Source organism: Siniperca chuatsi, linkage group LG19, assembly GCF_020085105.1.
Source record: "Siniperca chuatsi isolate FFG_IHB_CAS linkage group LG19, ASM2008510v1, whole genome shotgun sequence".
Classification (NCBI taxonomy): domain Eukaryota; kingdom Metazoa; phylum Chordata; class Actinopteri; order Centrarchiformes; family Sinipercidae; genus Siniperca; species Siniperca chuatsi.
The window spans coordinates 4,192,664-4,214,183 of NC_058060.1; the positions used below are offsets into that span (position 1 = coordinate 4,192,664).

A 21,520-nucleotide genomic window follows, 5' to 3' on the forward strand; every position below is an offset into this window, starting at 1 on the left:
AGAAGGAGCAGTGGTGTGTGTGCATGTACGTAGGGTGACATCATTTTTTTAATGAAAAATGGCATCCTGTCCATGGTTCCATCCATTCCTGATTTGTTGATGTAGACTGATTAAGAGTAGATCAACGCCACATGTGTTGCCAATGGTGGATATTATTTATTTATTATTTTTGTTATTATCATACTAGATTTTAATTTTTTTTTACATTCTATAATATTGTTCACTTGTACACAAAGGATTACTTTTGGTGCTGGCAAGATTTCAGATCCCAACAAATCCATCTTTAAAAACACTTAAATCTCCACACACAACCAAATCCCCTGTGCTGTTTTAAATAAAGGTGAGAGATCACTGTAAAATATTTTTAACCAAACCACTGGACATTTTAGGCATGATAACTGTGAAATGTAAAGCGGTGCTTGGTACATTTGCATGGCAATGAGGAGAAACCACAAAATCTGATCTTGTTTTATAGTTATACTGTTTTTTGAACAGTAGCAAGACACATCATCATCTAAACGATTCCCATGGTGCTACAACTGGTCCAGCACATGTGCAAGTCCTCTAAACTAAATGACAAAATACAGTGTTTCTCATTGACTTTAAAAACAACCCATACAACCCAATGTTTGACGTCAGTAAACGTGTTACAAATCACAGTTATAAATAAATAATATGACTATTTCCTGATCTACCACTGCTATGGTTAAAGGATAAATCTGGTGTTATTCTAAATTTGTCATATTGTCAACAAATCCCACGTGCACACCCAAACCAACAATATGTTAGTCTGTCTCTCAATGCTTTCTGACTTCCCTACCCTGTCTGTGGCACTCAGCACAACCCCATTCCTACTGAAGACGTAAATCTTTAAAAAAAACCAAAAAAAAACCTGACAAATACATTGTTTAATTTTTAAATAAGGCTCAGTCATTTCCTAAAAATGCTGGCCACTGTAGTTTTAAGCAAACTTTACTCAAACAGGAGTAAATAGTGTATTTGTTGGGGACTATTTTCAGAGGCAGATTAATACACTATAGTGAGTATTTCTGGCAGCAGGATAGTGTATGTGGGATTGAGTCAAAATAAACTACAGTATGTGTGTGCAACAGTGTGGCTCATTGATGTGTTTTTAATAGTTTTTAGACAACAATGGAGCTCTATGGCACAGAAGAATAGTATTTAGAAAATATCCAGAGTTATCCATTATGATTTAATTAGGTTTAGTCAAAATACTATTTGCTTAGGGTTAGGGAACAATTGTGGTCGGGGTTAACAGAAACCAAAGTTGACTGAAAACAGGGAACAAACAGTGGTCTACTGCTTTGTTGACCCAAGTATAATAATGTCACACTACTTTCGTTTTTGCTCCTGTCAAGTCATGCCAGTCATAGCCCCCAGAGTTCCTTATCAAACCAATGTAAACATTTGTTGTACGTAAGCATTTAAACAAATGACTGATGCTGTTCTTTTTCTTGGGAGGGCAGTCTTACATTTCTGTTGAACTCATTCCATTCTCTTTGGATGTTTCTCAAGCTTGCATCTCAGCAGAAATTGAGCTCACCAAATGTAGTTTGGATTTGTAATGTTGTGGGGCACTACTGCATGTTGAAACCCACACTAAAAGTTAAATTCTATGTTTACAGAACTCTTTAATAACTGCAAAATAAACATCAGCAACTGCACACTTCAGAATTAGTATTTGTATGAGCTTTTAACCTAAATCTTCGTGTGGTTTGTATTTGTATGTATCTTTGTATGTGTTCAAAATCAGTGCAATGTCAATATGTGACAGCTGCTGCACTTTGCTGCAAACAGCTTGCCAGCCACCAACTACTGTTCTCCATCAGATTGCAGCCAACAGTGACCTCAGACATAATAACAACCACCAGTACAACATTTAGTGCAACATCAGCGGCTTCAAGATTTAAATTGCTCAGTATTACCAGATCCAAAGTCCTGACACTTAGCACGGTTGGACTGCTGTGCTAGGTGCTAGGTGTCCAGATCAGCCACCAACCCTCACATATCTTCTACCTGTAGTATCAGACTGCCCGAATAAGTCCCTTAAGACTCTCCAGTTGATCCAGAATGCTGTGGCACGTGTACTGACAAGAACTAGGAAAAGAGATCATATTTCTCCAATATTAGCTTCTCTGCATGGCTCCCTGTAAAATCCATAATAGAATTTAAAATCCTTCTCTTTGCCTACAAAGCTCTTAATGGTCAGGCACCATTGTATCTTAACACTAGAAATGTCAGAATTCCAAAATTACTAGAATTGCCGTAAGCGGTCATTTTGATCACTAGATTCCAAACTCTATAATCTCTAATAATAAATTACCCAAATGGGAGATCAATGCATTTATTGTGTTAGGATATTCCACAAACTGGTTTGCAGCATTTGCAGCAGGTGTCATGTGTTTTATTTTGTTTGCAGCTTCTCCGAACCTGGCACTGCCTCTATTTTGGTATCTGCTCTGGTGTTTGCTTCTGCTGCTGACTGGGATCTTGTGTCTACTGCCATGCTACCCTTTTCTCCTCCATGAACTTCCTCTAGGCTATCTTGCTGCTGGTGCATTCCTTGAAGAGGATGTGGGCATTGATTCCAGCCAGGTCAAGGATCTTATAGAATACAGCCACTGGCTATTCTACATGTACCGCCTTTCACAGAGTACGCCCTTGACATCTGATCTAGAATGTCCACGCCACACTTGGTGTTGTTGTAGTATGTCACAGACTCCGGCTTTGCCTCCGGCCCATCGATAATGCCCACAATTGTGTGCACAGAGCTCAGAATGCACACATTCTTCCTCGGCTTTTCCTGGTATATGATGAGCGTCGCATCAGCACATTTTAGCACCTTTGTGCTAAACAGTTCCGCTTGCTTTTTTGCGGAGGGGGGCAACTCGTGCTTAGTTTTCCCCAGGGTGCCAACAAGGCCGGTCTTCTTGGCCTGTAAGGCAGTGGGGCCAGTTTAAGAGAAGTGAAGAAATTATCTGGGGTAATATTTCTTCCCTTACCCAGGAATGGCTCCCCCAGTTTCAGCACCACACTCTCTCCCACGAGCTGACCTCTGGTCCGCATCTCCTCTTTTCCCAGAAACAGAGCCCTGTTTTGCATGTATTTTGAATTGACATCCGCAGCCAGCCAAAATTTTATTCCAAATTTATCAGGCTTATTTCCCATGTACTGAATAAATCTGCACCGGGCCTTGGTGGGGAACAGCTGCTCGTCTATTGTTATGCTGGCACCTGGCTTGCAGCAGGCTATGCTGTTCTGAGCGAACTTGTTCCAAGTGGCTGATACCAGGGCAAACTTGTCATACTGCAGACGCCCATGTCGGGTCTCAGTTTTATCGAACTGCAGGAATCTCATTATCTCCCTGAAGTGATTTCTGGCCATGGTTTCCTTGAAAAACGGAAATCCCCATTTTTCTGACCAAAGCCTCTCCATGTTTTTTGCACCCTGTTCTCCACAGATATACAACAGGGCTACCAAGGCTTTCAATTCAGCCACTGTCAGGTCCTATGAGCTGTCACCACGGTGTTGATGTGCCTCAGCCACAGTGCAGTCCCTGATGTGTTTCAGCATGCCATCGTCAAACACACACAAGAAGGCCATGAGCGCATCTCTGATGTTGAGCTTTGTGTGTGCTGTGGGGCCAGCAGAATAAAACTATAGAAAAGTGCAAAATTCACTCCGGTCAATATGACCATGTATGGCCGAAATAGGTAAAAATTATCATATTTTCTTTGCCTTTTGTATAATTTATATAAAGCCTATTGTAAATAAAAATACAGACACTTTTAGGAAAAGTCAGGTACCATCAAGATTGTATTTTTTTATTCAACAAAGTTTAGGACATTTAAATTTCAAAACGGTCAAAATAACCATCGTGGCCGTTCTAGTGGTATCTTAAAGAGCTCATAAAAGCTTATTACCCCATTAGAATGCGGCGCTACCAGAATACAGAATTACAAGTGGTTCCTCTCCTGTGGAATCAGACACCATCTCCACATTTAAGTGTAGTCTTAAGACTTTCCTCTTTGATAAAGCTTATAGTTAGGGCTGGCTTGGGTGAGTCCTGAACCATTCCTTAGTTATGCTGCTATAGGCCTAGACTGCTGGCAGACTTCTCATGATACACTGAGCTCCTCTCTCCTCCTCTCTGTATGCATTTTTATCCCATTGATGCACGTTACTATCTCGACATCTTCTCTCTCCCATTGTTTTGTGCTTTCTCGTCTCTCTCCTCTCTCCTCTCTCCTTATGTTGCTTTCAGCATGTATTTCTAACATAAAATAAAGGTTATTGTTCAAATTTAGTGAGCGAGCAAGCCAGAAGACTGAAAGATACACACCTCTAGTTACTGATTATGCCTTCTATTCTGTGCCATAAAGCACCAAGAGATGCGTTATTCAACATAACTGGGTGAAAAGAAGAAAGCAATATGGGTGGGAAATTAATGATATACAGTAAGAAAAAACTGTGTGTGTGACAGTGTGCGCAGCGCTCATCTGTGCAGATGAGAGTGGTACCGCAACACACTGGGACCTCTTACAGGTTCAGGTGGTTTGAGTAAGAATAAGACAAGAGACACTTCTTTGGGGGTTTCCTGTGAGTTTACACTTAAATGGCCATCGTTGTGTTATTTGAACAGGTCTCCCAGCTCCCACAACTCTTAGCCCAAACAGATGCAAACACAAACCCACTGAAAAAAAATTGTGTTTTGTGAATGGAGCATCCAAACCTATTTCACTGTCACTGTGCATGCTGCCTGTTGCCGTAGCTCTGTCTCGTCGTCTTACTTTTTCCAACTTTTAGCTTTCCTTTTTCTTCCAAACTTGAGTAACTTTTGTGTAAGTATAATTTAAACTACGCTCTTTACAAAAATGAGAGTAGTAGTAGTACTTTTTTTGCCGTGAAACTTCTCCTGCTACTTGGTCAGGGCACCGCTGTAGAACAGCTGTTTGGCCGCATTGTTTACACCAGGGAACAGCTGATTGCGCTGAAGCTGAGCGGCATGGCACCCAGAACAACCGACGTCCCCACTAAGATCTGGGGGAGGACACAGCGAGGATGCAGAGGTGGAACGAAGCGGTGAGGGAAGAGAGAGGGGTCCAGACAAAAGAAACTTAATAACAAGAGATTTAAGCAGTGTCCGCCTTCTCTCGTCATGGGCAACGTGAGATCACTGGCGAATAAAATGCTAACGGTGTTAGCCCGGAGTCAGACGGAGTTCCGTGAGTGTAGTTTGATGTGCTTCTCAGAGACATGGCTACACCAGGATATCCCGGATCATAACGTTTCCATCAACGGCTTTCAGACTGTTCGGGCTGATAGGGATCACACCAGGAGCGGTAAGCGGAAAGGCGGCAGGCTTGCAGTTCTGGTCAACAACAGATGGTGTAACCCTGGTTTCGTTACTATCGAGCAGAGCATCTGTAGCCCAGACATTGAACTGTTAGCTGTGGGACTCCAGCCATATTATCTGCCACGTGAATTTTCACATGCCATTGTTGTAGCTGTTTACATCCCCCCCTCTGCTAACCCGGCATCGCCGTGCAACGCTATTCACACCACCATAGCACAACTCCAGACTCAACACCCGAGTGCACTCATATTAATCTCGGGTGACTTTCAACAACACTGACTAATTTCACCCAGTATGTGAATTGTCCTACTAGAGAGGAGAGGACACTGGACCTGCTGTTGTGTGCTAACGTTAAGGACACATACAGCCCCCCCCCAGGTAGATCAGACCACAACCTGGTTCACCTCAAACCCTGCTATGTGCCTCTGGTTAAAAGGCAGCCTACGACAACAAGGATAGTGTGGAGATGGTCAGAGGAGGCCTATGAGACACTGCAGGAATGTTTTCTGTGACATACTGGGATGTACTCTGTGAGCCTCATGGAGAGGACATTGATGGGCTTTCTGAGTGCATCACTGGCTACATTACCTTCTGTGTGGACTGCAATGTCCCAACTATGGTCCATTGTTATCCAAATAACAAACCGTGGGTAACAAAGGACATCAAAGACATCCTGAATGCCAAGAGGAGGGCCTTTACTGATGGTAATAGGGAGGAGGTGAGGGCAATCCAGGCTGACCTGAAGGTGAAGATCAGGGAGGCCAAGGAGAAGTACAGGAGGAAGCTGGAGTGGAAACTCCAGCTGAACAACATGAGAGAGGTCTAGAGTGGCATGAAGAGCATCACTGGCTTCAGACCGACTGTCAGCAACTGACACACCTGCAAACTATCTACTGCTGCTCACCTGTTCCCCATCCACAATCACACCTGACAGTATATCTACCCGGCTCTTCTCACCAGTCTTTGCCAGATCATCTGTTTACCTCAGTGGTATAACTCGTCGGTTCTTGTTTAATCCACTAAATAATTACCTGCATGTTATCAGAACGCCTGAATAACCTGTTTAACTTCTTATGCCCAGGTTTGCTTGTGTCACCTGCTTCTGCATTGCCCACCGGCTTTCCAGGAAGACTTCACCAGAGCTCTCACCTGCCTTGTCTTGGACTGTATTTCTGCCTCAGCCTGCCTTCTCTCCTCAGCCTCGTGGCGGTCTGCTGTCTGCCTCCAGTCCACCGACTTCCAGCCTTACCTCCACACTCCTGGTTCCTCATTGTGCGTTCTTCTAAATACGGAACCTACTACTGCACACTTGCTTTCCTGGTCATGCTTTTGGGCCCAGCCCCGGTGTACCATAACAAAGTTCAGATTTATAAAAAATGATTGCCATTTCAACGGTTGTGCTTTGCCCTGCTAATTACTGCTTGCAGCTAAGTTTATTATTTCATTATCATTGAATTAATGGCTATTTATTAATCTAGTTTAATATTACTCTAAATCATTTTTTCTGTTAAAATGATAATAAGGATCTTGACCCCTCTTTTGTGTGCAAAAAAGGTGTGATTTCAGTTATACTTAAAACACAAGCTACATGAAGATTTTAATCCTGCCTACAGAGTTCTGATTGGCTCGGTTGTTTTTCCAACTGGGAGTGAGAACAACACTGAAGCTATTTGAATCACTGAAATCAGGCTATATTTATTAATGCTGTTGTTTAGATTTCACTTCAGAAAGCTGTAGTGTATTGTTTTAGATTTCATAAAGGTGAAATCTAATACAATGTAATAAATTAAAATAAAACTTTCTCCTGTATTCCTGCAAAGTGAACCATTTGCAAAAAATTACCCAATATTCAATGTCTTTCCCAAAGAAAGTCTAAATATCCCTAGGTTGAACACAACTAGCTCCATACAGAAATTCCATAACCACAGGGAGCCCTGGAATATGGATTAAAACCAATTTAATAATGCATTGCTAATAGAAAAAAAGTTCTTTAACACATACTGAGAGAGCAGCACAATATCAAAAAAGAAAAAATAACCTCATAGGAATACCAAAAGCAAGTGAACTTCAAACACTGTTTGCACTTGAAACAGCAGGCCTGTAGACAACCTTATTTTGAACTAACTGAAAACCTATAAACTGATGAGGAATAGTGAGAGTGAAACCCACTTGTTTTTCTGTCATTATTCTCCATCGTGCTAAGACAGGGAGGGATTGAGGCAGCGGGGCAAACAAGCAAAGCAGCTCTGAATCAACAAATAATAATGAAAAAGGTCTGAGTTAATTCTGAGGACAGCCATACTGCAGCCCGAGGAGGCTGCATACTGCATGTCTGCTGAGCTTCTGCTGCTCCAACAGTGATGAAATAACAGAACATAATAATAACATTCATTTATGTAACACGATGGTGTGCCTAAGATAAATTAGAACAATGTAAGAGGAAAAGAAAACAAAAGCAAAATAATATGCAAAAGGAAATATGATGATACACTATAAAAGGCAAAGCTTTTCTTAAGGACTGAAAATGTGCAGTTAAAACATTTTAAACAGTTTCAATATCTTAAATATAAAAGTTATTTTTCTTTTCACATTTTTTTTTACTTGTGAAATCTTGCAATAACTCTACGAGAGTTATGGTTGAAGTTGAAGCACTCAAGGATTTGAAGTGTCACTCAAAACACTGAAAGGGTTAGACATATTAGTTGTAGTGAGCACTAGAAGTAGTTGAGGTGTCAGTTGAAAGTTGTAAGCGATGAAAGCAGTTCTTAAGTCAGGTTGAGGTGTATTCACTGAAAAACAGATTAACTTTAAATTATATGGGATGAAAGAAGTTGAAATGTCAAAGGGTAAGAGACGAAAGCAAGTGAAATATCTGTTGACTTGTGATGACTGAAAGCAGTTGAACTGTTAGTTGAGTAAGAGATAAAAGCTATTGTCATGTCAGAAGAGAAAGAGATGAAAGAATGTGAAATGTCAGTTGAAGTGGAAGCGCCATTCATTTCTTCACTTGAAGTGTCAGTTGACATGTAATAGGTGAAAGCAATGTCTGTTAAAATGTATATGAGGAAAGAAATTGTGAATGAAACTATTGAATGGCTTTCTTGTTGTTTTGAAGGCCAAAGTTCAAAAAACCTTTGGTCCTATCACTTAAGCTATGACATTCTATGAGGAAGGACATGCTTGTAAATGTTTTGATAAATAAACTGTTTATGAAGTTGATAAACTGTATGTGTGACAAATGTATACTGTTATTGCTATCTTGGTATCCTCTTACAGTAGACTTCTGTCATAATCTCACCGCAATGAGGCCCTCTTGGTATACTGTATGTTACCTGAGGGACCTCTTGGTATGACCTAAAAGGATATGAGGAAACAGGTATATTTAGACCTATAGGATATGCCTGTATAATGATAAAAGGAGGAAATCTTAGGATAGGATACCACTATATAAGTGAACCGTGTTCTGCTTCATCACAATTTCAGTAAAACCCCAAAACCCTACAAAGTGTGGAAATGCGGAAGTAAGAACAGTTTGAAGAAAAAAGTTCAACAGCTGAAGCTTAGTAAAACCCTGCTTTCTTTTATACCTTGTATACCATAAGGTTGAACATAAGTACTATGTGATACATGTCACACTAAAGCCACATTTGTTCTTCTCTTGTGATAAATTGAAAGTATCTTGATATTTTCAGACATTTTCACCTGTTCCAAAGTTTAGCTCATGGATTCATGTGTAAAAGTGGTTTTGTCAAGCTGATCTCTCCTGGCATGGCCCTTCATAGCTGAGAAGCATCTTTCCTCTCAGTTTGGTGAATTTCAGGTTTCACTGCAAGTTAAAAAGACCTTTTAAAGATCTGACCTATGGTGACCAGCCACACTCAAACAAACTTTAAAGCTACAAAATACAACTTTATGCACCTGCAGCTTAAAAAAACAGCATGAGGTAAGTGTGAAAAATGTGAACTTCTATACCCAGAAATCTTTCAAAGTGATGACAGTAAACACTTATGTCTCTGACTGACTCTTCTGTCACGCTTCATAGGAAGAAGGGAGGAACAAGGCAATAGATAAGCCTGGCAGGGTTAGCTTTATCTGGACAGAGTTTTCATGTTTTGCATTTTTGACACTACACTATTATTATCTCTGTATAGCCAGTTCAGAGATATTTCTGTGAAGCTCATTTAATCTCAGAAAAAAGAAAATATATGGCTTCTAACTAGGGATGGGTTTTGATAGCATTTTATCTAATCTGAATCCAGTTCTGAATCTGCTTATCAAAGCCAAATCCTTTTGAATCCCTTATCAAATCTTTTCAGGTAGTCTATTTGAATGAGAATGAAGGGAATGAAGACATCTCTTAGTTTAAAAAAATTACTGTTTTTATTTCACTTAGTTTTCAATTCAATTAAATTTTATTTATATAGCGCCAATTCATAACAGAAGTTATCTCATTGTACTTTTCCTATAGAGAAGGTCTAGACCGTACTCTATATAATATTATTTACAGAGACCCAGTTTCATACCTAAACCACAGACATACTACTGTGCTGTAAGGGTGTGGGGCTTTCACCACATATTTTGTCACTGCTCTGTCCTGACTAATTTTTCCTTTTACTGCGAGGGAAATTGGCATTTGCTCCTCACTAGGGGGCTGTGCTATAGCTGCACAACACAGTGGAAAAAATATAAATTCTACTTTATCATTCAGCAAATATCAAGTTAAAAAAAAAATTCTTACAAGGCAAATTAAACCTGAACCACAATACTTTCACTTCCGTGCAAATAATGCCTGAGGTACTGATATGTATGGTAGGCAATTAAGAACTTAGCGAAACATCTCTGACATAATAACTCTGCCTGATTCAATTCTGAGTGAAAGTAAGTCAGGCTAGCCAGGAACTTAAACACTTTTACTATAACAGGAATTTTCACCATCTGCTCACATTTACCTACTGTATCAAAATCAAACTTTCTGTAATAAACTTTAAATTTTTCCAATTTAACCATTTTCTTCCCACAGTTGCACCTTTTAAAAAAATATTGAACATTATTGTAATATAAGGCCGACAAGTTGCAACAAAGCCTCAACAAGGACAACTTTACACAAATACAAGATTCACTCACTAACAAGTTAGGTTATTTTAATATTTCTATTCTTCTTGCTGAAGACAAAATGGATTGAAAGTGTGTGTGCAGTGGTTTTGCAGACAAGCTGCAGGTCCTCACTTTTTACCTTAAATTTTGAAGTTAAAGATTCATTACTGTGCCAACATTCTAATCAACACTTAAGAGGCAAGTCAATAAGGGCCACACACGACTACCCAATAACTATTTAAAAATTGCCAACTCCTATGGACATGAAAATTGTGACACTGTTCCTTCTCCCTTTCTAGGGAAAGCAAATCAATCAGAATCAGAATCAGAAATACTTTATTGATCCCCGAGGGGAATCTCTTTTGTTATGGCTGCTCACTATCACATCAGTGCACGCAGGAATAGAAGTACTAAGCAAACAATATAATACACTATAATACGTAATATAATATATTAATATATATAATAATAAGTGGGTATAAGTATAAAATTAAAATAAATGTAAAGTACAAAGTGGATTACCAGTTGATGATAAGTATGTAAGGTATAAACACAAAGCATGTGACCCTCACGGTTATGGTTTCTGTCGGCCAATATAAATATTTGTGGGCTGACAAAACTGACAGATAATATTTCATAACAACATTCAGCATTACTAAATTCTGAAAAAAAAACACTGATATGTTAATACAGTAGCACCCAATTGTACTCTCAAATTCCCATTTGTCCAAAAACAAACTTTCATAGAGCCTTCTAAGAACAAGCTTTGTAAGAATGTCTTAGAGCCCTGGGGTTCCCCAAATCAGTGAATTACAAATATAAGTCCTGTGGTGATATTTTGGCGCAATGTAAGCATCTATTTGAAGATAAACTCCCTGAATATGTTATGGTAACCAGCTGCAAACCCAAATCCCAACATTTTCTCCCAGCTCACTAATGATGTTTTGTTTTGCAACTAAACTGTGTGTTTCAAGAGATTAAGATTATAGCAATACTTAAAATAAATAAATATTATTTGAAAACACATGCAATATATTACCTTTTGTAAAAAACCTTTTGGGGTTGAGAATCATGTTGAATCCTAGGATGAAAGTCATAATGATAAAATATAATCACACATACAGTACTTGTGTAAAACCTGGGCAGTGATTAGAATCAGTTCAGTTTACTGGCTTCTCATTGCAAATATTAGTTTAACATTAGATTTATTAGATTAGTTTTACAATAAATATGTAGCTAAATCATTTAAACTTACACATCACTCTAAAGATAAATACATAGTTTCATTCATCCAGATTAATTTCTGAAGGAAACAGTGAATTTAGATTTTGACTTTCAGTCAATTTTAAGAAATGGTTTGCTCAGTATGACATGACATGTCTAAAAAGAAAGGCATCTTAGGTGCCATAACTAGAATTTCGAGTTGCCAATGGAAACATGTATGAAGTGTGTGCATGAGTGTGTTCAGCTCGGTGGAGCAGAGAAAATAGTGCTTTTACTCAACAAATGGTGGTGTATTTACCAAGCCTTGAAAATAAAGGGCTAGTATTTTTGCAGCACATGGAGAGAGTTGATAACCCCTGTGCATTAGTTTTAGCAGGCCATTTCCTAACAGCTCTCTGCAGAAACAAAACAACATGGGCCTTTTTGACAGTGATAAAGCAGTGATGGCCAGACTGGAGGGCTGGACTGGCACTTCTGGCTAAAGCTCATTGTGTAAGTTAGTAAGCTACCATGACCAGAGGCCCACAATTGGACATGATAAACACTATTGTGGCTGCTTGTCTCCAGGATGTGCCCGTGCTCCTGTGTCTTCCGAGCCCAGAGTTGTGCTTCCAGTTCTTGGCCGATTTCACAGTTAATGCACTGAGGGATTAGTCTTTCATTTACAGGTTCCCCCCTCAGGATTTGTACCGTCAACCTCCTGACCTTGCCTAGTCTGAATGTTTCTACCTGGCTGAACACCCAGAAGCATAAAGTCCTGTCAGTGAATAAAGCACAGTGCATCCAAGTGCCGGGAGCTTAAACTCACTGAGCTGATTAATCCACTAGGAAGCCTCAATAATGTTAAAATAAAACAAATGTTCTCTGGTAGACCAAAACAAGGCCATTATTTGTCCTTTATGTTCAAGGGAGCGCTAAAAAGCTCTTTGTAGCTCTCTCTGTAAGGCTTGGCTATAGCTTTGAGTTCCTGTACAGATGACCCACCTGGAGATCAGGGTTGAACAAACAACTGTAACGCAGGTAGCTTTATGAAAAAGGGTCAACACGGGTATAAAACAATATGACGTACTGTGTGACATGCTGCGTGACCCACACCTGCACCCTGTGTAAATGGATTGACTCAAGATCATGGGTCATCAGGTTTAGTGTTAAAAAGGTGCCATGCAGGTCAGACCCTGTTGGAAAACACCGACTGAACACGAGTTCTTGGTGTGAAAGGGATGATACACACTCAAGCGATCAAGTGTCTGTTGGCAGTTCAGCCTGAGAAACCTGTCAGTTCTGACAGCAGCTGTTTTAAACTGCCTTCTCCTCAGTCGCTGACTATATCCACTTCTGTGTTTTGAAAAGTAATTGCACAAAATATCATGATTTCCCTTTCTGACAGAGCTTGTTACTGGCAGCTGAAACTGTGATTCAGCAGAGCCGTAAACAGACACAATCTGGACGAGAGATGCATGTGGATGTCAGGTATTAACAGGGCTGTAGATTTCCAGTTCTACATGGAAATGATCTCTGAGTCTCTTCAGTGTCTCATCAGTGTGATGAAGTGATGTTGCCATGACACTTGCTTAACACCATCACCAACAACAATGTTGGCCTGCTAGTAGCTGCGGTTATTCTCTTGCAATTAATAAATGGAATTAATTCTTACTTGATCTTACAGTATATGACCAGTTCCGTTTAGGGTCTAATGTTAGAAAATGTAAGATAAGCCCTTTGCAGACATGGAATTTAGTTTCATCTATCTGTTAAAGTGATTGCTTTTTAAGAAGAAGAAGAATTACTTTATAACCCTTGGGGGAATTCTAAATGTTTTAGCATTCAAGCATGGGTATCCTGTTGAGGTTCCGTCTTAAAATATGATAGTACATTACCAAATAGCTGCAATGCTCACACAATATTTAGCACCTGGGGTCAGCTCCACAAAAATAGACTTTTACTATGGCTTAGATCTAACAGTCAGATTTCTGATAGACATCTAAATTCATCCATTGCACAAATCTGTTTAGTTCTTCACTATCTTCAATAGGACTAACTTGTTATGAATTGTATGAACTCTCTTCCCATTGGCTGGCAGACCTTTAGTCCTCAGACATGAGGCCCACAGTTGGACCCTTCTCAACTTTTTAGGCTTAAAATAAATCCTTATTTTATACTCTTCATTTTTGTGTAACTGTCTAACTTGGATTGGACTAATTTAAGAGAAAAATTAAAACAGACTTAACACTACAGACCAGTTTGAAATATCTTGGTGAAACTGGCCCTTTGTGCACAAAGGAGCGCTACATCTGGTCAGCTTGCCAGGCGTCGCCATTACTCTCCTTCCAGCAGCTCCGCCCAGACACCACCGCACTTACACAAAGGCCGTAGCCGACGCCGGCAACCTTCAGGAGAAACTTCGTCTTCCAGACACCTGACTTCCGACCAGCCAGACCCTCAATGCTGAACTTGCAGCCCCGTATTCAGCTCCTTCCCATGCCACAACCATCTCCGACTGGATAGTCGCCCCACCTCCAGCGTACCCTCAAGGAAAGGCAAATCCCATTCCACCAGACTGCCATTTCATAACAACATTCAGCATTACTAAATTCTGAAAAAAACACTGATATGTTAATACAGTAGCACCCAATTGTACTCTCAAATTCCCATTTGTCCAAAAACAAACTTTCATAGAGCCTTCTAAGAACAAGCTTTGTAAGAATGTCTTAGAGCCCTGGGGTTCCCCAAATCAGTGAATTACAAATATAAGTCCTGTGGTGATATTTTGGCGCAATGTAAGCATCTATTTGAAGATAAACTCCCTGAATATGTTATGGTAACCAGCTGCAAACCCAAATCCCAACATTTTCTCCCAGCTCACTAATGATGTTTTGTTTTGCAACTAAACTGTGTGTTTCAAGAGATTAAGATTATAGCAATACTTAAAATAAATAAATATTATTTGAAAACACATGCAATATATTACCTTTTGTAAAAAACCTTTTGGGGTTGAGAATCATGTTGAATCCTAGGATGAAAGTCATAATGATAAAATATAATCACACATACAGTACTTGTGTAAAACCTGGGCAGTGATTAGAATCAGTTCAGTTTACTGGCTTCTCATTGCAAATATTAGTTTAACATTAGATTTATTAGATTAGTTTTACAATAAATATGTAGCTAAATCATTTAAACTTACACATCACTCTAAAGATAAATACATAGTTTCATTCATCCAGATTAATTTCTGAAGGAAACAGTGAATTTAGATTTTGACTTTCAGTCCAATTTTAAGAAATGGTTTGCTCAGTATGACATGACATGTCTAAAAAAGAAAGGCATCTTAGGTGCCATAACTAGAATTTCGAGTTGCCAATGGAAACATGTATGAAGTGTGTGCATGAGTGTGTTCAGCTCGGTGGAGCAGAGAAAATAGTGCTTTTACTCAACAAATGGTGGTGTATTTACCAAGCCTTGAAAATAAAGGGCTAGTATTTTTGCAGCACATGGAGAGAGTTGATAACCCCTGTGCATTAGTTTTAGCAGGCCATTTCCTAACAGCTCTCTGCAGAAACAAAACAACATGGGCCTTTTTGACAGTGATAAAGCAGTGATGGCCAGACTGGAGGGCTGGACTGGCACTTCTGGCTAAAGCTCATTGTGTAAGTTAGTAAGCTACCATGACCAGAGGCCCACAATTGGACATGATAAACACTATTGTGGCTGCTTGTCTCCAGGATGTGCCCGTGCTCCTGTGTCTTCCGAGCCCAGAGTTGTGCTTCCAGTTCTTGGCCGATTTCACAGTTAATGCACTGAGGGATTAGTCTTTCATTTACAGGTTCCCCCCTCAGGATTTGTACCGTCAACCTCCTGACCTTGCCTAGTCTGAATGTTTCTACCTGGCTGAACACCCAGAAGCATAAAGTCCTGTCAGTGAATAAAGCACAGTGCATCCAAGTGCCGGGAGCTTAAACTCACTGAGCTGATTAATCCACTAGGAAGCCTCAATAATGTTAAAATAAAACAAATGTTCTCTGGTAGACCAAAACAAGGCCATTATTTGTCCTTTATGTTCAAGGGAGCGCTAAAAAGCTCTTTGTAGCTCTCTCTGTAAGGCTTGGCTATAGCTTTGAGTTCCTGTACAGATGACCCACCTGGAGATCAGGGTTGAACAAACAACTGTAACGCAGGTAGCTTTATGAAAAAGGGTCAACACGGGTATAAAACAATATGACGTACTGTGTGACATGCTGCGTGACCCACACCTGCACCCTGTGTAAATGGATTGACTCAAGATCATGGGTCATCAGGTTTAGTGTTAAAAGGTGCCATGCAGGTCAGACCCTGTTGGAAAACACCGACTGAACACGAGTTCTTGGTGTGAAAGGGATGATACACACTCAAGCGATCAAGTGTCTGTTGGCAGTTCAGCCTGAGAAACCTGTCAGTTCTGACAGCAGCTGTTTTAAACTGCCTTCTCCTCAGTCGCTGACTATATCCACTTCTGTGTTTTGAAAAGTAATTGCACAAAATATCATGATTTCCCTTTCTGACAGAGCTTGTTACTGGCAGCTGAAACTGTGATTCAGCAGAGCCGTAAACAGACACAATCTGGACGAGAGATGCATGTGGATGTCAGGTATTAACAGGGCTGTAGATTTCCAGTTCTACATGGAAATGATCTCTGAGTCTCTTCAGTGTCTCATCAGTGTGATGAAGTGATGTTGCCATGACACTTGCTTAACACCATCACCAACAACAATGTTGGCCTGCTAGTAGCTGCGGTTATTCTCTTGCAATTAATAAATGGAATTAATTCTTACTTGATCTTACAGTATATGACCAGTTCCGTTTAGGGTCTAATGTTAGAAAATGTAAGATAAGCCCTTTGCAGACATGGAATTTAGTTTCATCTATCTGTTAAAGTGATTGCTTTTAAGAAGAAGAAGAATTACTTTATAACCCTTGGGGAATTCTAAATGTTTTAGCATTCAAGCATGGGTATCCTGTTGAGGTTCCGTCTTAAAATATGATAGTACATTACCAAATAGCTGCAATGCTCACACAATATTTAGCACCTGGGGTCAGCTCCACAAAAATAGACTTTTACTATGGCTTAGATCTAACAGTCAGATTTCTGATAGACATCTAAATTCATCCATTGCACAAATCTGTTTAGTTCTTCACTATCTTCAATAGGACTAACTTGTTATGAATTGTATGAACTCTCTTCCCATTGGCTGGCAGACCTTTAGTCCTCAGACATGAGGCCCACAGTTGGACCCTTCTCAACTTTTTAGGCTTAAAATAAATCCTTATTTTATACTCTTCATTTTTGTGTAACTGTCTAACTTGGATTGGACTAATTTAAGAGAAAAATTAAAACAGACTTAACACTACAGACCAGTTTGAAATATCTTGGTGAAACTGGCCCTTTGTGCACAAAAGGGAACGCTACATCTGGTCAGCTTGCCAGGCGTCGCCATTACTCTCCTTCCAGCAGCTCCGCCCAGACACCACCGCACTTACACAAAGGCCGTAGCCGACATCGGCAACCTTCAGGAGAAACTCGTCTTCCAGACACCTGACTTCCGACCAGCCAGACCCTCAATGCTGAACTTGCAGCCCCCGTATTCAGCTCCTTCCCATGCCACAACCATCTCCGACTGGATAGTCGCCCCACCTCCAGCGTACCCTCAAGGAAAGGCAAATCCCATTCCACCAGACTGCCGATAAAGCTAGGCTATTCCAGCTCTAAACAGCCACTTCCACCACCGCTACAGCCAGTCGCTCGCTTCCGGGTTCTCGACCCAGCACCACGTGCACGCGGCACGCCGATGATGTCACGACGCAGCCCACTAAAGCGGCACAGCAACTGCTTCAGCCCTCCAGGGGCCAGGTCGTATCACCCCTTGTGCCTGCTCACCCTATGTGTTTTCTCATGTGTTTTCCTATTTTTCTCTCATCCCTGTCCCAGCAGGCCGCACAAATGTGGTTGGGTCAACGTACTATCAACATTCATCAGCCCTGTATTGGTCTCATAAAGTCTGCTTTACTTATCAAATTACGTAATATTTACGTAAAAACGCAAGACCAGGGCCACGTCACAAAACAGTGTCATGGACATGACACATTTACGTTCTACAAAGGTTACATTTGACAAGGTAATATAATACGTTATTAAATTACATAATATCTATCGCAGCATAGCAAAACAGTCTCCATGAGGATGGTTATTTTGTGACCATAGAGCAATGTTGTCACAACATCACCTGTTGTTAATGTTGCAACTTACCAACTTATGACCACATTGCAATGTTGCCATTATGCAACATGTTCGTAGGGTCATTCTTCCCCCTAAATCCCACTGCATTTTCCGTTCCTACAGCGCCCCCCTCACCGGTCCTCACACTCCACCCATCATTAATCCCATGACCACCAGCAATTTCACCTATGACTCTTTCCCCCTGTCTGTCCACTTTTGGCCACACAACCATTCGCCCTTTCACCTTCCCTCAGGCAGAAAATCCTGTCAGAAATTAAAATCTTTGGCAGCAGATTTGGATCCTCAGCTTCTCCACCTGGACACCAAATCACAACAAGCAATCATTACCAGTCTCACTCCGAAAACCCTTTCATCGTACTATTCAGGATGGTGAAGTTTCAAAACCTTCCATACCTCGCTCAGCCTGCCATTTCTTTCCATCGACATCATCTCTTCAACCTGCTTCATCACTTATTCCCACTCAGTTCTCAAAATCAGAACATCCACCATCCAAGCATACCTCAGCAGTATCAACTTCTTCCTTAAAACGCCTTTCCGGAGCTCTAGCCCCTTCCATTTCTCACTACCACGTCAACATGTCATTCAAAGGCCTACAAAAGACAGAACCTCAGCTCGAACCTAAATGCTTACCCAAACCCTCTGTGCAGGATACTTTTACTTATAATCCTCGAAGCAACATTCATCCTAGCGTTCTTTGTTTTTTTTATGATGCTCGGAATTCACCAGCACCTCATCCAACTACAACTATCTGGAACTATACTCCAGCCACTTGTTCCGCATCAGAGCTGCTTCAACCGCTTCCAGAAAAGCAATCCCAGACCACAGTATAAAAAATGTCTTGGCTGCCGGTCTTCTCAAGCTTACCACAGCTACAGCCACAGCCACCTCAGCGACATCCAAAGAGCTCATACTCATACTTAGTCCCGCAAAGTTAACTTTGGGGGATTATGAAGCAGAATCTCATCAAGATGTGCCCCACTGTGAGTCTCGACCCCTGGGTTCCTAGCCACTCCAGCGCATCACGACTCTAATCGATCCCCATTCATCCCCATGCAATCTACCCCTTTCATCCCTCCCCTCGACCCCCTTTCATCTCTCCCCTCGATCCTAATCATCCCACCGTACATGACCCTCATCCTATCCTTCCCGAATTCTCTTGCCAATCTAGCTTATCACATTCACCCATTCCATTCTCAAGATTAAATCTTCCACTATACAGGTCTGCATCAGCAGAATTAACTTCTTTGCAAAACTGCTCTCAGGGGTACCGTGTCCTGGCCTGTCCTACTCACATCAGCATGCTAATCAAAGGTCTCCGTATGACTGAACCACCTCCAACACCAAAATGTTCGCCCCTCACTTCAGACCTCCTTGCCAGCTGCATCAGAACTCTTTGCACAGGCTACCCGTCAAAGTCTTAGAATCCATGTTTCCACTGGCATTCTCTGGCTTTTTGAGCAGCTGAGAGTTCGCTGCTTTTACCCTCAACTACATCCATCTTGACACGTAACTATGTCCAACATTTTCATCCATTTTTCTGACACTCTAATCTATCACCTCAAATTCAGTAAGACCAGTCTGGTCGACCTCAACCCATCTATCTCTTTCGACTCATACCAAGTCCACATAGTCGTACACGTGGTTACATAAACTCAAGACTAGTAAGTCAAGCTTCCCCCAATACCTTCCGTTCATGTCAGAGACAGGTAAAGTGGCCGCACGCTTCCGGTTTCACATCCACTTTCACAAAATCCCATCCAGAGCTGGAATATCCCCCAAGCTAAACTCAGGGCATTCCTTCTACATTGGAGCTGCCTCCACCACTTCCAGACAGGGAATCCCTGACCACATCATCAAAATTCTTGGCCGCTGGCCTTCCCCAGCACACCTTACCTACATCCGCAATTATCTGAACGACATCAGAAACACCCATGCATTTCTTTCCATTCAAAGTTTCTTTTGGGGGGCTCTATCCAAATCAGAGCACATTAAGAAGCATCTGGTCTACTGCAACCCATCTACTCGTACTCAAGTCCACATGAACCTACATGTGACTTCATAAACTCAAGACCAGCCAGTCAAGCTTCCCCACGAGACCCTCTGTTCGCATCAGTGACAGGTAAAGTGGCCACATGCTTCTGGTTTCGCACCTTTCGCCAAATTCTATCCAGATCTGGAGTATCCCCCGATCTACACTCAGGGCATTGGCGCCGCCTTTGCCGTTTCCAGGCAGGGAACCCCTGACCACATCATTTAAAAATTCTCGTCCGCTGGCCTTCTCCAGCATACCTTAACTACGTCCGCAATGATCTGAACGACATCAGAAACGCCCATGCATTTCTTTCCATTCAAAGTTTCCGAATCAGAGCACATAAAGAGACGGCTACCCCACTCAGAGTCTTGACTCCCCTGCTTGCTCTGGTCCATTATTGTAGTCTTCCATCCATCTGTCCACGACGCCGATTTCTCCCCTCCTGTTCACCACTCACCCTTCCTCCCCTCATCCCTTCATCATTCACCCTTCTTCCCGTTATCCCTTCAGCCCTCTACCCTAAGCCCCTCATCCCCTCATCCCTTCATCCCTTCATCCCTCGACCTTCACCCCCCATCCCTTCATCCCTCCCTCCGGACCCTCAATTCATCCCTCCTACATCATTTTGACTTTCCTTCAATACAATAAACTATTTTAACTGCATATCTTTATTGGTGTGGTCTTTTACTAGTGAAATGACCATTAATGATCATTATTATACTGTCTCAACTAACAAAGTGACAAACTAGTGACAAAGTATTTCTGATTCTGAAACAGGTAGAAAAGGGACAAAAGAGGAATCTTCTACTGTTATATTATGGGGAAACTTACTGTGTGGTTTCACTTATTTTTTAATCAGGAACTGATAAAACACATGGAGGAAGACACAAGTTCAACACTTCTGTTTTTACTGCTTTTCACTTTCAGATGTATCAGGGAAAATCCTTACTCTCCCACTCTGGAGATGTTAATATGTATTGTCATGGCTACCAAATGGTCTTGCATATCATTTATATAGAGCACATAAGAGTGCTTTGTTAACAGTTCATGATCATCAGATGGATTGAATAGTTTATTTTTGTAATTAATTTATCAGATGCAAACTAATTAAACCAAAAGGGCAAATGCACTAGAGTGTTCATTTGAACCGCACCAAACAGGTTAGGTTTGAAAGCCCCCTATGATACTTCTTGAGCTACTTGTGCTACTGGCACACTGTAACTAATAATTTTATCACAAAAGTTAAAAGACAAAACAAAAAAAAACATAGAGTAGCTCATCAAAGGACATGTTCATTGTTTCGGCTTGTGGCCCATTTCACTCACTCTTAATCAGGTTGCCTAATAATTAAATCTTTAAGTGACTCAGGAGAATCTTGGGAGATGAAAGGAAATTCAGTGTGCCATTATCCTTTAAATGCTGTTCAGCAAAGTTACATAGTCTCACTTTATTACATGGAATTGCACTATGATTATAAAGTTACTATTATACAATTTTTATAAAGTGCTATTATTACCTGTGA

The 21,520-nt window shown here is 40.9% G+C and overlaps 1 protein-coding gene across 1 annotated transcript in view; it reads right to left on the reverse strand.

The window, feature by feature from the left end:
- plppr5b (phospholipid phosphatase related 5b) overlaps positions 1 to 21,520 on the reverse strand; it is a 230,840-nt gene that overhangs the window by 99,132 nt on the left and 110,188 nt on the right. The gene's annotated exons all lie outside the window — the stretch shown is intronic.